The sequence below is a fragment of the Lathyrus oleraceus genome, chromosome 6 (assembly GCF_024323335.1).
Source record: "Lathyrus oleraceus cultivar Zhongwan6 chromosome 6, CAAS_Psat_ZW6_1.0, whole genome shotgun sequence".
In the NCBI taxonomy this organism is placed as follows: Eukaryota; Viridiplantae; Streptophyta; class Magnoliopsida; order Fabales; family Fabaceae; genus Lathyrus; species Lathyrus oleraceus.
In genome coordinates this window covers 49,766,988-49,774,825 of record NC_066584.1, presented here as the reverse complement: position 1 = coordinate 49,774,825, position 7,838 = coordinate 49,766,988, and positions in this window count along the sequence as shown.

Genomic DNA, 7,838 nt, shown 5'->3' with positions numbered 1-7,838 from the left:
TAAATTCAATAAGAAAAACGTTAAAAAAAGTGATGTGTCAATTGTGCAATATATAAAGAATATGACATGACATGTTTTTCCAAATTATTAATAAAGTTATTTTAATTTAAATTATGAAAATCTTTTTTATTAAAAAGATCATTTCTCAACTCTTCACCTATCAATAAAAGAACACTTGTCTCTCTACATTCTTCAATTTCGAACTTTAATTCACTGTTCTACTCTCTCATACTCTAAAGTCTCGGGTGCGAAGAAGAAGATTTGGAGCGACGAAGAAGATGATACTTTGAGTGACAAAGAAGACGATACATAAACGTTTTCACCATTGTTCATTTCTAGTTTTCTTCTAAGGTACGATTATCTGGCATGTTTACTATATTAAAAAGCAAATATTTATCGTTTTCTACTTCTTCAAAGACTCATTTCTTTATTATTTGGTCTGAGTAGGTCGTGTATGATAGGTTTCAGTGTGTTATCCATCATGGGGTGTGTTTGTTGAGTTTAATAGATTATGTTACAAGGGGTTAGAGGGGGTTTGGAAAGTAGATCTTGATTTCTGGAGTTATTTTGAGGTTATGAGTGGTTTAAAAGATTTAGGGTATCCAAAAGTGAAGAGTTTGTGGTATTATGATGCAATGGATATTAATGAGCTAGTTTTGTTGAAAGATGGTGTAGGAACAAATAGAATGAAAATCATAGCACTTATTAATGGGATTGAACATTTATATGTCATGCATCGAGTTTATGGGAAAGAGCAAATACTCTCTCTATAAAATAATGTAGGACCCAATGGAAATGATGAAAAATGTGAGGTAAGAGATAAGGGCAGTTTTGAGGATCTGAATAGTTTAGAAGACGACAATTTAAATGATTTGAATAATGGTGTAAAAGGTACTTTTGATGATTTTGGTACTTTTGAAGATTTGAATAGTTTAAATGACAAGTTTGATGAAAGATGGACCATTGATATAGAAGATACAAATGCAATTGGTCGATAATCTTCATGTGAGGATGTTAATTTGGATGAGGCCATTGTGTTTAAGGATGTAATAGTGGATATTACTTTGGCGGGGGCCACTAATTATATGGTACGTGATCAAGAAGTTGATGTATTGGATGACACATCCTATTTGGTATGTGTTCAAAAGGATTCAGTAGTTGAAGGATTAATTTGTAACCAAGAAGAAGGTGAGGGACTGGATTGTAACACAAAAGATGGTGATGGTAGTGAAGATGACAGTGCTTTGAATGTGAACTTTGAAGATTCAGATGAGGATGTTATAGAAATTAGTGAAGAAGTTGTAGTTGATAATAAGGATGGCAAAGGAAAGGGGAAGGACAAAGGAAAAGGTAAATGAAAGAGGAAGGAGAAAGGTAAAGAAAAGAGGAAGTGCAAAGGAAAAGGTAAAGGGAAGGGAAGAGCCAAGGTTGAGAGATTAAGGAAATAAAGGGAGGTGGAAAAATCAATTGAAGGTAGTGGTTCAATTGATGATGTGAATGAAGGTGGGGTTCCAAAGAAAAGCTTTAGAGGTTTGAGTGACATTGAAGAATATGATAGTGGTGAGTTACCTCAAGAGCATGATAGTGAAAAAGAAGAGGTTTAAAAAGATGATTTTGAAATATTCAAGCTTCCAAAAAGAAAGGAGGATTACAAGTGAGAATTTGAGACTTATTTTGCTACTAAGGAAGACTTTAAAGAGGCAATTAGAACATATGTCATTCATTCTGGTTGAAACCTGAAATTTTAGAAAATGATAACACGAGGATGTGAGTGACATGTAAGAAAGGTTTTCCATGGGAGTCATACTGTGCAAAATTACAAGATGAAGAGACTTGGCAGTTGAGAAAAATAATGGACAAGCACGTATGTAGTAGGTATTATAAGATTAGATTCCTTAATTCCAAATGGTTGGGAAAAAAGATTCAAACTAATGTAAGAGAGAATCCTAATTTGAAGTTAACTGGTATAATGGAGAAAAAAAAGCAAAATTGGAATGTAGAAATCAATAAGACACTTGCATACAAAACAAAGTCATTTGTTGTTGACATTGTTGATGGTTCATTTAGAGAGAAATATACAAGAACCCATGATTATGGTCATGAGTTATTAAGGACAAACCCTGGATCAATTGTGAAAATTACAAGTCAACCAATTCAAGATGGAGAGGAAAGTAGTGAGCATCCTGAGAGGTCTTTGAATCCACATTTACAAAGGATTTATATATGCTTCAAAGCTTGCAAATATAGTTTTTTCAAGTGCAGACATATCATAGGATTGGACGGGTGTTTTTTTAAGGGCTATTATGGTGGACAAATACTTGCATCCATTGGGAGGGATCCAAGAGCCAAGCCTATTGTGATGGTAACATTCTATCAAATATCAAAAAGAAACTGGAAAAAGGGATCACAAAGAACAAACAATTGGGTTGTTAGGTAATGCTTCATACTTGTGTTTTCTACATTTGTAACTTATGACTTATTTGAGACACTAAATGTAGAAAATTTTGTTGTTAATTTGACTGCGAGGTTAGGCATATATCATTCAATGGAGAAAAGTTTGTTGTTAATCTCTCAAAACATGAATGTTTATTAGAAGGTGGATGTTGACAGGGTTGTCATGCTGTCATGCAATTTCATGCATGAAATATCAGTAGTTAAAAGTTGATGATTTTGTGCCCGATTATTACAAAAAGGATTGATATGAGGCTTGTTATGCACCAATGTTATATCAAGTTAATGGAGAATCTTTATGGATAAAAACATATGTTATTGATCTACAACCACCACCCATAAAAAGGAAACCTGATAGACCCAAGAAGAAAAGGAACAAGGAGACTGGAGAACAAGTGAGAAATGAGTCACAGTTCAAACAAGCTAAATTTGGTATCAAATGCAGACTGTGTCATAAGAATGGTCACAACAAGGCCAAATGCAAGATGCCTACACCTTCAACCCATCCAACATTGCCTATTACTTCAACTCATCCAACACCAACTGCTACTTCAACTCAGCCAACACTGCATGTTGCTTCAACTTAGCCAACAATGTTTGCTGCTTCAACTCAGCAACCACCCAAAAAGAAAACGAGACTACAAAAAGGCCTAAAACATGTTATGAGTCAACCATAATAGTTATGCTTTGTTGTTTTGATGTGTACTAGTTATGCCACCTTTGTCTATCACATATCTTATAATGCTTATTTTGTAGTTTATGACTTATAATGATAACTCCGGTAACTTATGACTTATAATGCCATTATTGTGTGACATATGGCTTATAATGTCTCTTTTGTAATTTATGACTTATGCCTTATAATGCCACTTTTGTTATGGTTATGGCTTATTATTGGAATGACATGGAATGTTATGGTTATGTTATAAGTTCTAAATTATAAATTATATGCAGTCCTGTTTTGATATGTTAATGGGACATAAATTGCAATTACAAATAACATTTCACTAATAACATTACGACAAATACATTTCACTCATAACAATGTTGATTGCACTAATAACATCTCGACATATATATTTCACTCACAAACTCATTACACAAAAGCACATTTATAAACTAAAGGCACACAAAATAAGTAACAATATTGACAGATACATTTCACTCATGGCAAATACAATACACTTGTGACAAATAAAATCACAACCTAAAAATACATTGTTACAAAAACAACATTCAACATTAAGCTCAAAATCCCAACCACAATGGATATTTTAAACCATCCTCTATTATGGATAACTTGATTCTTCAATTTGTAAATTTTCTTCTTTTGCCTTTGAATCTTTAAATCCATTTCATCAACAATTTCGTCATCTAACCACTTGAAGAAATTACAACCCTTATTCATATGATTTCTGTAATTTCTACAATCCAAAAAAAAAACCCCAAAATTTACATTGTTCATGTCACCCACAGTACGAATAACACATTTATCTTGGCAATAACACTTCATCCCCTTGTTTCTATGAATAATAGATTCAACTGTTCCAATAGAAGCAGTGCTTGACAATTTTTTACATTGGAGAATATTAAAATTCTAGAAACGCAACTTTAAGATCTAGAGAGATGAAATGAAACTTGAAAACAAGTTTTATTATAATGCACATGCAAACACATGAAAGAAATATCCCAGAAAAAAGATGAGATTGAGACTAGAATCAGGTTGAATCAAAGACAGGGCAAAACTTTCTAAAAACACGTTTTGATATGATGAATGAAAGAGAAAGCATGTTTGATACAAGTGAAAACCTTAAATAATGTTTTTTTTAATCCCTTTGATGAGTCATTCTGTTGTGCATTGCCTAGTTGTCACGCCATGTTGGTAAGTCTTAATGTTTTCTCAGCAAAATTAACGGAAGGGACCAACAATGTTAACGAAATTAATTTGAAGGGACCGAACTGTAACCTTTTTTTGTTAAGTATCTAAAGCGGAACTTCAAATTAACTGAAAGAACATGGTGACTAATTATGCTTATATTTAAATATATATTTTCCAGTTAATTATTTTTCGTCAACCAGAGACGTGTGTTAATGTAGGCATAATATTCTCTTAATTGCATGTTGTTCGACAAGTTTTTGGTCATATAATGTCAGATCATTCTCTTCATCCTCCTCATGAGACCGGTTTAAAGTATGGTGATGTTGAGACTATGATTTTTAATGTAAATGGCAGTGCTCTTACAAATTCAAGAAAATTAGATTTTAGAGGCTTTGTTAGAAATCATGAAGATTTCATTCAGTTTGCTTTCTATGATGGTGTGAAAATATCTAATGTGATTCATGTTGAGATAAAAGTTCTCTTCATCGGTATCGAGCTTTGTTCTCATGCAAATTATAAAAAGATTTTATGCTTGTATGACTCCTTTCATATGTTATTCAGTTGATGACTATTGGTATTGATAATTTTCATCAGTATGCTAACCTTATGATGATCATTCAATATGATCTAGAGAAATATTGACATGTTCGTCTGTGTCATATTCTTTAAGAGATAAATCAATGTGCTAATATTTTAGAAAAAGTGAAAGTTAATGGAGTAGATCATTTGATCATTGTCCATGAACTTCTCTTTTGTCTTTCTTATGCCCTTTTAACATATGTTTTATGTGTGTCTTTTATAATAAACTAGTCTAATCTCTTTTTTTTAATCTTTTTTTCATGTAACCTAAGAAAGGGAATTGTATTTGTTAGTAAGTCAATATTGAAAGATGGTAAAATTTTATATATTTGTTATGACAAACAAATAAAATTAAGAGTTCAACAGCTCGATTTAAAAAAATCTAAGAGAATGTGACAAATAAGATATATTTTTTAAAACAAAAGTTCATTTAACACTTGTGATATAATATTTTTAATTAATATATTACTCAACTCATTTATTATTATTACTCAACTCAAGAATGACAGGAGAAGGTGAAAGACTATGAAAAAAATGGTGAGGCAAAACAATCTTTTATAGTATAACGGGTATTTTTGGATAATTTCAATGATTTGTACATATAATAACTTCTATAAGTATGGTTGGTTGTTAAAAGTTAATTATTTTAATTAGATCCAATTGTAAAAATACATAATGAACAATATGATTTTCATGTTTCTGAATAATCTCTTTACAATAGAATGAAAACATTCTTATGGGACCAGGAAGTATTCAATTAATATATTGATTTTTTCTTTCAAAATTAAGTTTGTTTTTTCAATTAAAATAAGATCCTACGACCTTAATAGGAAAATCTCTTAATTCTTCATGATTTGTGTGTTAGGTTTTTGATCCGACTGCTAAAACAATTCCATTTTTTAGGTTTAAATAGAAACCTAAACCTCACTGTTTTTTTATTACACTTCATTACTTCACTTTTTTTTCTCTCTTTTACATACACTTTTTCCGCTCAAAACATGAGTTCTAACTCTTCCGTCGCTTCTAACTCTATTGATTCTTTCAATGAAAATGATAGCATGGATTCTAAGATAACTCTGTCAAAGAGTGTTGCTGATGTGGTTATGGAGCATGGTGTTACACTTGATGAAGAAGATGAAATAGGTTGCATATATTGTGAGCACTACGTAACAACTGGCGGGGTTTACCAACTCTTATGTCACTTGGCTGGAACTGAAACTAAACCTTGTGACGGTGTTAGCGAAGAGGTGAAGAATCAAACGTTGGAGATTCTTACCCTAAACATGAGTTCAAAGCCAACCTCAATTGCTTCTGAGGTAACAGTGTCAAAGAATGTTGTTGATGTGATTTTGGAGCATAGTATTCTACTTGACGAAGGTCTACGACTAGGTTGTCGATATTGTGATGATTACTTAGGAACTTATGGGGGTTACCATTTCTTATGTCACTTGGCTGGAACTGAAAATTATGTTAAAGCTTGTGAGGGTATTCCGGAAGAGGTGAAGAAGGAAGTGTTGGACATTTTTAGTGCTTTCCGAGAGTAACGTGTGTTAGGGTTGGTGAAAAAAGAAAGTGCAATGAAATGACTGTTGAGAGCTCTAGAGATGTTTCTAAGAGGAGGATAATGCGCTCTTGAGCTATCGCGAGTAGCATGTCGAGCAATTGCGATACCGCTCGATGCAGTAAAGAGTGATGAATTTAAGTCTATGTGTGATTTGGTTTCAAGACATGGTTTAGGGTTTGAGCTACCTTCTTTTGGAATGATACTATGAGTTTATCTGCATAAGATATTATGTATTTTATATAGTTATGATTAATATATAGAATTTGACAATTTGCTACTGTTGTTTACTATAGCTTAATTTGTTTATTTATGAAGTCTGAATTACATTGGACTTAAGTTGTATATGTTTTTCTCTACTGTCTTAAAATTGAAGATGGTCATTCTCTTATGATGCTTTTTTCTCTATTACATTTGCTTTGGGTTTGGGTCTTTCTACTTTTGAACAAGTTTGAGTAAATTTTGGATTTCAACTAATGTTAATGAATATTTTTAGTTTAGACTTATCATTTATTTTAATATTTAATCATTTGTTTTTAATGAGTCAGCTTGTTAGATTTCTATCATCTTCAATTTACTATTGTTGTTTACTATAGCTTAATTTGTTGAATTACATTGGACTTAAGTTGTATATGTTCCCTTTTCTCTAATGTCATGGTCATTGATCTTATGTAATATAATGACATTACAAGAATGTTGATGAAGATTTTTAGTTTTGATTTTAAGTATCATTTGTTTTAATGTTTAATTATTTAATCTTTTGTTTTTAATGAGTCAGCTTGTTAGTTTTCTATCATCTTCAATTTTCACCAAATAAACTTGTTTCTTATTAAACACTTTGGTTATGGCTCTCCTCCTTTTTTTTTTACAAACATGCATGGATTAAAGATCAAACTCATGATAATATTTTCAAGTTACCAGAATTGAAGCATCTCCATTCTTATCTAATTATTTGATATAAAAAATTGATTAACAATTGCAAAGATATAAATAATTTTTTATCGGATTAAAAATCCAAATAGTACATATTTACATGAACAAATTCATACTTTAATCAAGTGTAGCTGCACTTTCAAACCCCAATATAATTGTTGTTTCAAATCTCCAAATACTTAATCTTAATTTTACGAATATCATCCACAAATAAAAAAATAGTTAGGAAAAAGATTGAACCGAACAATTAACTATATTATTCTATAAGAAATAATATTTCTACACCAAAACCATACATCTATACCGTATTTTACTTTTCATCAATACGATGAATAGTAAAATATTATAATAATATATTTTTTTAGAAATAAAATATTAAAATCCCTATGATTTGAATTTTTTTAGTTGTTTGATAGTAATGGTTTGATTTTTTTT